Source organism: Globicephala melas, chromosome 14, assembly GCF_963455315.2.
Source record: "Globicephala melas chromosome 14, mGloMel1.2, whole genome shotgun sequence".
NCBI lineage: Eukaryota > Metazoa > Chordata > Mammalia > Artiodactyla > Delphinidae > Globicephala > Globicephala melas.
In genome coordinates this window covers 33,289,445-33,299,237 of record NC_083327.1, presented here as the reverse complement: position 1 = coordinate 33,299,237, position 9,793 = coordinate 33,289,445, and the positions used below count along the sequence as shown (strand labels likewise).

Below are 9,793 nucleotides of genomic sequence, written 5' to 3'. Positions count from 1 at the left end.
TCCCTTTAATAACAAAGAAAGAGAAATTGTAAGCTTAGTTCAAAGTTTATGTAAAATGTATTTTCACTATTTTAGCTATCTCTGTTTTCAGTCACACATGTTCTAAAAGCACCCACAGCCTCCAGCATGCTTTGAATATCCTGTGTCCAGAAATGGAGTCTATCCTGTGCACTCTCATCTCCTCCATTGCATTAATAGACTAGTTGTAATGCTTTGGGAATTTGGGGGGGAAATAACTCCCAGGGTGGTTCTGAACTGAAAATGTCTCCCAATTGCACGAACTCTGTCAGATAATCCCCCTAGGTACAACTTCTGACACTTTGTTCAATAATCACTTCATGCCCACTGCATTTAGTCTTCATTCTTTTTTTTTTCTTCAAGTTTTAGCCCAGAAATTCCAAAAAATATATTTGTACTGGTCAAGAATAGAGTTACAAGTGGGGAAAAAACCCTCAACTACAGTATGAGGATCGTTGATTAGCATACTTCAAACGTAGGAAACTGTAGGAAACTGACCCAATGTCACTACTGGAACCAAGGTTTCTCTACTCTGTTTCTGTTTCCCTTTTGTCTTTACTTCCTGTCATATCACTTAATTCTCCAAGCATGATAAAGATACTCTGAATGGTTGTGGAAACACTTTCCTAGAACCCTAGGTTTATAGTCTAAGAGCATTACAAAAAGGTTGTTTTCTATCATCCATGCTTAGAAATACGCTGGGGAAGATCTTTGATCACCTGACTTAGTTCTATACCCACAATCATAGGCTAATTAACACGGCTATGTGTGTAAGTTTTGTAACCAGGAGAATGAATAGAAAGGCAGACACAATTTTCAGCAACTGTACTAGTTATAATAAATATATTTTATTTCAAAAATATGTTCAGCATATTTTATAATTTTTGAATGTTACCTTTTGTCAACACATATTTATAAAATGTATTGTATGTGATTCTTCCATTTATTTACTGCAACAGAAAGGATAAATAATCCCTTTCTTCTGCTTCTTGGTATATTTAGTCCTACTGTGTAAGGAAATAGCAGAAAAAAGACATTACCTTATTTATCCTTGTTCTTCCGGTAGTGACTAGTGATAAAGCTCATAATGAATGAATATATAGTGACTGATGCTAAGGTCATCATGGCATAGTATTTAAAGATGTGTGCTGAAAAGTCTAGCAGGCCTGATTTTATTTTTTATTTTTTTCCTGATACCAGTTTGTATTGCAAACTTTCCCCAACAATGCATCAAACATCAGTCCAGTCCTGATGTCAGTCATGGGTACAAATATAGCTGGAGGGTTTTTTTCCTCTTAAAGGGCAGGAGTCCTTTGAAATAGTTAGCGTCACTGTGGCTGACACATAAATAATCTGACACATTAATAACAGTACTTCTAGCTTCACATACTAACCTGGACTTCTGATCAAGATTAGCCCAATAAAGGAAGTCATCCAATAAGCCTAACAATTCTATTTTGAACCATATCTAGTTTGGTACCCGTCGTCCTCCTCCTTTAGCATTTGAAGACAGCAGGCTGAGTTGGCAGATACTGTTTATGGATGCCTGAGGTTGTTTTTCTCAGTTCAATCTGTTTCAGTGAATTCTTGATGATAGATACAAGATTTGCAGGGAGAGCAGGGGTACTGAGAAGGTCTGCACTGGATGTTCCCCATGAGGCCAACAGAGAAGCTGCTGTCTGAATAGTTTCCAACTGAGTCACAGTTGTCTCTTGATGAGACAAGTTCATCTTCTGTTCTGGTTTCCTTGGTCCTTTCTTCTCTGTAACGTGACAATGTCCTCTAGACTCCTGTGGTAGGATTAGCTATGTTTGCTGCTGTGCTCCCTGGGTGGATGGTTGACCACACATGTTGAGGAGACAACTCTGGTGACCATGGGCTTCGGTGGTGGAGAAATAGTTGGTTGTGGGGCAGTCTGAGGGATGCTTTTGCTGGACGCGCCCCTGGGCTGTCACTGGGATTTGCTTGTTGCAAGAAAACTTTGGGAACCTGTATGCTGGTCACAGATGCTGCCGTCACAGCTGGGGCAGGACTACTTCTACCCTAAGCGCCGCCAGTCACTGGGCCAGTCTTCATAGAGCCAGGAAGTGAAGACACAGATGTGCTGTCTTCACTGTCTACAGACAGGTCGAGGCTGCCATCATCCAAAGCTGTTCATCTGACACCTTCCGTCAAGTGTGTTTTCTTTTTCTGAAGCATGTGATTAGGTAGCAGTTGATGAAGTTCCTTTCTTCTCAAATGCATTGCAGCAATTTTCATATCCATCTCAAACATCTTGCTATTTATCGCTTGCCTATAAACTGTATCTGTGAAAGACTGGATATCATAAGTGAGATCAATACTGAGAACTTCAGAGTTTTCCGGGTTTTTTAACACTAACCAATCACCCACACTGTATGAAATTCTTCCTTGTCAGGATTTTCCTTGGGTGCTGGAAACAACTGAGGATTCACATGTGCCAGTGTAATAAATTCATTCTTCTCCAAGCTTCCAACCAGGATTCGGATTTTTGATTCCACCAAGCCTGCCCATTTTAGATGTTGTTTTTCTGTTGGTGCACTTGCTAGAAGTGCAATATAATGCTTGTACTTTTGAAAGAAGCTGGGGGCTTCAAAAAGTTTGGACCGATCTGCCTTACTCAGCAAAATCTCATGTGTGATAGCAAGCCCTTGCTTACACTCCTCAATCATGACCATTCTTGTTGAAACAGACACGTGGTAAGTGGAGTTCTTCTGTGGGTAAGCTGGTGTCATTATAGGCATGAAATGGTACCTATCGCTGGGATTTACTCTCGGGTCCCAGATAGGCAAATTAAGATTTCGTTTTTCAGGCTCTTTCAGTAGCACTGGATTTGGCCATTCCCATTCAGAAAACACCAAGAAAAATTTACATACAAGAGTTGATGCTATTGCATTTGGGTAAAGCTGGCAAGTTCTTGCTCCTAGCATCGCCCAGGAAACACCTCCTAGGAAACCTAATATATTGTAATAGATATTGTGGCATTTGGCCCACAACTTGATGGCTCTCAGAGTTAATCTGACGTTGTCAATGTTTGGTACCAGATGTAAAATCTCATCAGTTACCCAGCAACCATTAAGACTTATTATGCATCTAATATCTAAATTTTTAAGCAGACTGTCATCTCTTAGGTCCAAATCTTCCAGAATAGTCTGCAGTGCTAATCTTGCAAACAAAATATCAATCTCTATCCCACTAAAACACAGTTTGATAACTGGTACAAATGCCTCCTCAACAGCCTTTAAAACCTTTACTTCTTCATGTAGTTTCAACTTATCATAGAAGTAGGTGAAAAAGTCGCTTCGATCAACACGTCTTGGTGCCACGCACAACGTGTCAATATCTGCACCCTTCGTATGCACCCCTAATCTATAAGAACCGAATGTAAAGATTTTCCCTCCAACATTTTCAATTACAGCTTGTGGAAAACTCTTGCTTTCACTGATTTCTCGCATCCATTCCTTTACCAGATTATTTAATTTCTCCAAAATTAAAATCCTACGCTACAGTTACTCTTCCTCTTCAAAAACCCCAAAGGGTTTCAATTAATTTCTGGGTGAGTACGCACTCCCTGGGGGGGTGCTAAACTGATGGGGGAGGGGATGCCATAGTGCTTGGGCGGCGGCGGGGTCTGTTGTTATCCCGGGGTGGTCACCGGAAACAGCATCACCTCTAGCGCCGGCCCCGCCACGCCGCGTCCGCGCCACCGCGACCTCCGCAGCCGCAGCCCGGGTCATGATCCGCTGAGGCGGGAGGGGTGGGGCTCCTACCAGCCCAGGTCCGACCCGCTCCCGCCACTTCAAGCGCCTCTGCGCCATCCCCTCGGCCCCAACACGGTGCCGGGACCCTCGCCGCTGCGTTCTAGCAGGCCTGATTTTAAATGCTAGCTACGCCACAAACTACCTGGGTATAATTAGGAAATACTAACGAAAGTATGCAGAGGTTCTCTTATGCCACGATGTGTTCTACACACTTGGGATATGTAGGAACTAAGGGTTAACTTTTCCAAAGTGGATTCTCTGCAGGTTGGTCTCCTACAAACGTCCACGGAGGCCAACCATTGTTCTGAGGGAGCCACGCCTGGATGAGGCTGAGATGGAGGATCGTGAAACCGGCCTGACATGTTACGCAGATGCAAGACAAGGCTGGGAACCTAGCCTCCAGATTACACCACGATGGTTGCCCACACTGAGCATGCGTACATACATACATAGCTCATACATAACTATGAGCGTACATAGTCCCTCCGACTATGTACGCTGAGCTGGGAGATCAGCACTGGAGCCGAGTGCCTGCCCACTGGAGTGCTGTTCAATCCCAATTCTAATCAGGCCAGGGTAGGGATGATGATTTCTTAATCATGCGGTCTAAATAACCCCACAGTCTAAGGGTTTGGTCCTTCTGCCAGAGTCTAGCAACTGTTCCTGCGCTATTCCTAGGCTCTAACCCAAAAAGTAAGTGGTTACAGGGGATCCACACTTCTGCCATTGACCCAGACTCATAGTTTACCCCCAAAATTGTTCCATCAACTCAACTCTGATGTGTGTGTTTGTTCTCTGACATCTATTTGACCTTGTTCACTTGATATTATATTCACAGTTGTTTTTGCTCATTTTTCAAAATACTTTTCTACAGGTAAACTCACAGCCCAGCATTCTAGCTTCCCTCCAAGGCTACACAAACTTTCTCTTCTGTCCAAAATATCCTTTACCTTTGCTCAGTAGACACCTATTCCTTAGAATCCAAGTCAGGTGTCACTTTCCCTTTATGCTTTACCTTATTTCCCTGACAGAAATAGATGGAGGTAATTGCTGTAATTTGTAACAGTTTTGTAGTTTCTATGTATTTCTAGAGAAGAATATAAAAATTTTAATTATTTGTTTGCATGATTTGCCTCCTGGAGCAAAATATGTTTTTCAAGGGTAGGCAGCATTCATCTTTTTATCCCTATTCCTTAGCAACATGTCCAAACTAGAATAGACGTTTGACAAATTTGTGGGAATGGAAATCGGCATGAAATCACCGCTCAAAATCCACTGTGACAGAAATAACCAAAATATTTAGATAATAAAGTTCAAAGCTACATTTCGAATGAAAATAATGCCACCATCTGGCTCATCTCAAAGAAAAGAGAAAAGCAATCTCTCAGAGTACTGATTACAAAGTCAAAATGCATTTGGTAACTGAGAGAAATAAAAACTTTACCAGTAACATTTCCTTAAATTGTCACTCATTATTTTAAAATGGCATTGGAAAACTTGAGCTTGAAAAACTATCTGGTTAAATTTTCATGGTAGTTGACAGACCATCTGAGTATACTGAATAAATGGCCTCACTTGGTCACAATACCTGACCCACTGTTTTAAACCAGTACCTGTAATTCCTGTCACTTGTATCATTTATTTAGTTATGTATTTGCATCTTCTTCAGAAGTAGGTAGCTTAATAGCAATGACTGATTTAAAAATATGATTTTTATCCTCTCATTTATCCAGGAAAACATCTCCCTGAAATTTGTAGCTTGCAATTATTTCTGAAGTGAGTGTCATATCTTGTACTCTATACCACGTATTTTATTTTTCATAAACAGTTATCTTCCTTCTACACCACACTGCATATTTTTAGATCATTGATAACAATTTACAAATATATTAGACATTTAGATTTCTCATTTTGGAATGTAGGTATGAGATCCAAGCAAATAGAATAAATGGAAGTTGTCCTTTTTCAAATGGCAATCATTATATAGATAGATATGCAGTGAAAGTACATCAGGTGGGAGGAGAGCCCAGAAAAGTTGCAGAACCAATAAAGGGAAGGCAGCTGCCCAGTATTCCTGAGGGGCACTTGAATGCAGGGAATACGTGTACCGAGTGTGCTAAGAGTGCACATTTTCAACAACAGAGACACTGCATTTACACTGAAATTAAAATAAGCACAAGAGGGACTTCCCTGGTGGTCCAGTGGTAAAGAATCCACCTTTCAATGCAGGGGACGTGGATTCAATCCCTGGTGGGGGAACTAAGATCCCACATGCCACGGGGCAACTAAGCTCGTGCACCACAACTACTGGCCCCAGGAGCCTCAACTAGAGCCCGCGTGCTGCAAACTATTGAGCCCACGTGCCCTGAAGCCTGTGCGCCACAACTAGAGAGAGAAAAAAAACCCAAACACCACAATGAGAGAGAAGCCTGCGCACCGCAACTAAAGATCTTGCATGCCTCAACGAAGATCACTCATGCCACAGCTAAGACCCAGCGCAGCCAAAAATAAGTAAAATAAAATAAGCACAAGAAAACAAACAAGAGCAAAGCTTCCTAGAGAAAACTCACCTCTGTCTGATTAATTTTGCAATGAGCATATAAATTCACAATGAATCTTTAAACCAAATATCTCATGGTACATTTTAGTTAAACTGAAAACAAACAAGCCAATTGATTTTATTACCTAAATCATAGACATCTCTATGCTTCCAAAATGTTATCTTAGTTGGAAACTTTCTAAAGAGATCTGAAGAGAGCATAAGACTATAAAAACTGTCAAAAAAGTTTTATGGATTTTCTTAAAAACAGTATCTTCTCCACTTTAGCTAGAAATGGACAAGGAAGCAAGTCTCTTTCTGTGTACACTTCATCATTAGGAAATAAATTTCATGCCAATCCCACAAAACCCTTGCTAAGCATGAGTTAACATGAAGGATCAGATTATCAAATCACTCACACAAATGAGAGATCTTATTCAGTTTTAGCCTTTATTAATAATTTCGAGTAAATAGGCTTTTAAGAGTCATGAGTGATCAAGGGTGAGGTATAGGAATTTTTAGTGTGCCTTCCTACCTACAACAGATGCACCCTCTTGCCCAAGTAAAAGTTGAGGTCTCAAGTTAGGAAAGTGTACATCTCGTCACAGTCAGGACCAGATTCAGTTACAAAATACCTCAATTTTCTTTTCAGATAGTTATACAGCTTATGTGACATTTTCCAGAGAGCCATGCTTAATTCACTCATAGATTCCAAGTGTGTTTGTCTTAAGTAATCTTAGATCATGGACATCTGACATTCAGTATATTTATAGAATATAAATCTGTATTTATATATATATAGCATATCTTTTAAAGATATTATATAGCATATCTTTTGTGCTACAGATAGACTCTTTTGCATTAGTTTGTTTGCCAAAAGGTCAGTTATTACTATGTTCATAAGGAGATTAGACCAGGATCACGTACCTGCCTTCTTTCTTCCTTGAATTTGCCCCCCTCAGCCTCAGGAATAAGAGCAAAATTGATTGCAAGCAGCTCCTTGACTCCTTTCTCCTTAGCATGCATTGAACTAATTTAGTTCTAATTAACAGCAAATCATTAACTTTCCCTGGTCACCCACTTGACTTGGACATTGGATAAGCCCATATAAGGGACTTCTTAGTAGGAATTTCAGGTACCAACAAGCAGCAGTGAATCACTGGGTATATTGGTGGTAAACTTCTAACATTAAGGAACCAGTTGCAAATACGGTAAGGTACAAAATATCCTTCCCTTCACTGTGAACTCCTCAAGAATCTGGTATTTAGGAGGAGCATAGTAAATATTTGTCAAATTAGATTTTTTAATGCAGAAACATCGCTGATTTTTGAAACAGAAAACTTCAATTTAGAGATTCAATTTAGCTTTCCTATATTCTAATTTAAACCTCTAAAAAGTTTTTAATCACATCATTTCAGAATACACAAGCTAAATTTGACAAGTTTCAGCACTATCAAGCTTTGTTTTTTAGCTCTAATAAAAAATATATAAATCCTTCTTGAGTACCAGATAAAAATAAATAAATCTGGCAGAAAAAATAATGTTGTTTTCAAGCTTTCAAAACCATGTTACATAAATAAATAACAGTAGTAAAATATATACTCTGTAATAAAAAAATAGATATACCTAATAGGACTGTTTAATGGACTCCTACTGTCTTTTATTAAATAGTAAAATGTTAGCCACAATCAGTCAACTTGAAACCAGTAGGTTTAATTTATTAAAAAATAAATGTTACTATCATCATGTTTGTTAACTTTTTAAGCAAATCTGTATAAATTTCCTAAAAAATTCACTTTTTTTTTCACAATTTGTCTGCTGCTTTGTAGAAACAAAAACACTAAAAAGGTTCATCAACACAAATGTCATTAAAAATGAATTTTAAAAAATTACCTTCTCAAACTAACCATTGAAAGTCAGAGCACCAATAAATAAAATGGGTAGTGTGAATTACTAGAATCAGAGGTTTCAAATTAACTTTGAGGTAAATTAATAGAAAATATTCCCACTAGTGTATGAGTTTTTTATAAATATAAATGAAAATAAGTAATTTTATGCATAATGATGATTAATATCAATCTATTTTACTTTTGTCTTTATTAAATGTGATAAAATATCTATATTCTCATTGCAGTGGAACTCCTCACATTATGTGATAATTGAAGAATGAGTAAACGTTTTTAGAAAGAATTTATCATGCAAATTTGGGGGAGGAAAATGTCTTAAATAAAGATTTTTTCACAATTATTTTGTATTTGTTCACTTTTTTGCTTTGGGGTGATTTCCGGGGAAACCCAGATGAGAAACAGTAGACAATAAGTTCCTTATAGTCACTAATTTTGGTGTCAATGTGAAAATTCGCATTTTCCTTAATTGAGCTAATGTATTATTGTGAAACCTTGTAAATATTCAGAGTTGATTTTGTCTTCACCGATTTAGGAGTAACCATTAGAATGTCAAGATTGCAGAATTTATCTACAACAAAAAATTGTGATATTCATTATCTTAATACTGACTATTTGTTATTTTCATTTGTATTTAGATATGTTCTAGATATGCTACTCTCAAATAATAGACCATTTTACTGCCCCTTTAATAATATTTATAGTATACTTTTATAATAAATGTATTTATATTTTATAATACGTAAAATATATTTATTTATTATGTTTATAATCTAATTATATTCTATATATGATCATATATGATGTATAAAATAATATATAGTTATAATATAATAAATATTTTATATAAAATTATATTTATTATATATAGTATAAAGTAATATTTAGAGGGCATTTTAATTTGTATAATAGTATTTATTTGTTTAGTAGTTTTATTTATATAACTATTTACCTATATGTGAAATGCTTCTATATAGTAACTTTTAACTTTTAAATATTGTGTATGTGCTGAGAGAAAGAATTCTTTATGTATTCAGCCATAATAAAACACAGCGCTTACCTTTTAAAAATTAGCAGAGGACTGTAAAATTTTCTTTAATATTTTTATACTGTATTCAAAATGATTATACAGATTACTGTGAAGATGAACACGTTGACTTATGTTGTAGATATGTACTCTACTTTTTTTCAACTGTGTTTTGATATTAGAAGACCACAGAGATATAATATTTAACTTTAAGTTGACTCTGAGAAATTTTTCAGTCTATTGTTTAATATCACAGGACATTTTTGTGATGGAATGGCCTGATGATCCATGTATCCAATTACATTATAATTTGCATTTGGGAAATTCAAGTAGGCTTCTTTTATTTATAATTTGCTTAGCTTTGAAAATACGTTATTAAAGGTTATATTATTATTAATAAAAATAAATATGTTATTAAAAGTTTTAGAGGAGAATTATCTAAAAGAGAACAAAAATTGCATTCATAATGTAAGATGTCTGTGCTGAAAAAAGCAACGTATATTTGGATAGAAACCACAATACCTGA

The 9,793-nt window shown here is 37.0% G+C and overlaps 1 pseudogene; it reads right to left on the bottom strand.

Annotated features, from left to right (window-relative positions):
* Positions 1 to 1,800: 1,800 nt before the first annotated feature.
* Positions 1,801 to 3,703, bottom strand: LOC115866897 (poly(A) polymerase beta-like; annotated as a pseudogene).
* Positions 3,704 to 9,793: the final 6,090 nt, after the last annotated feature.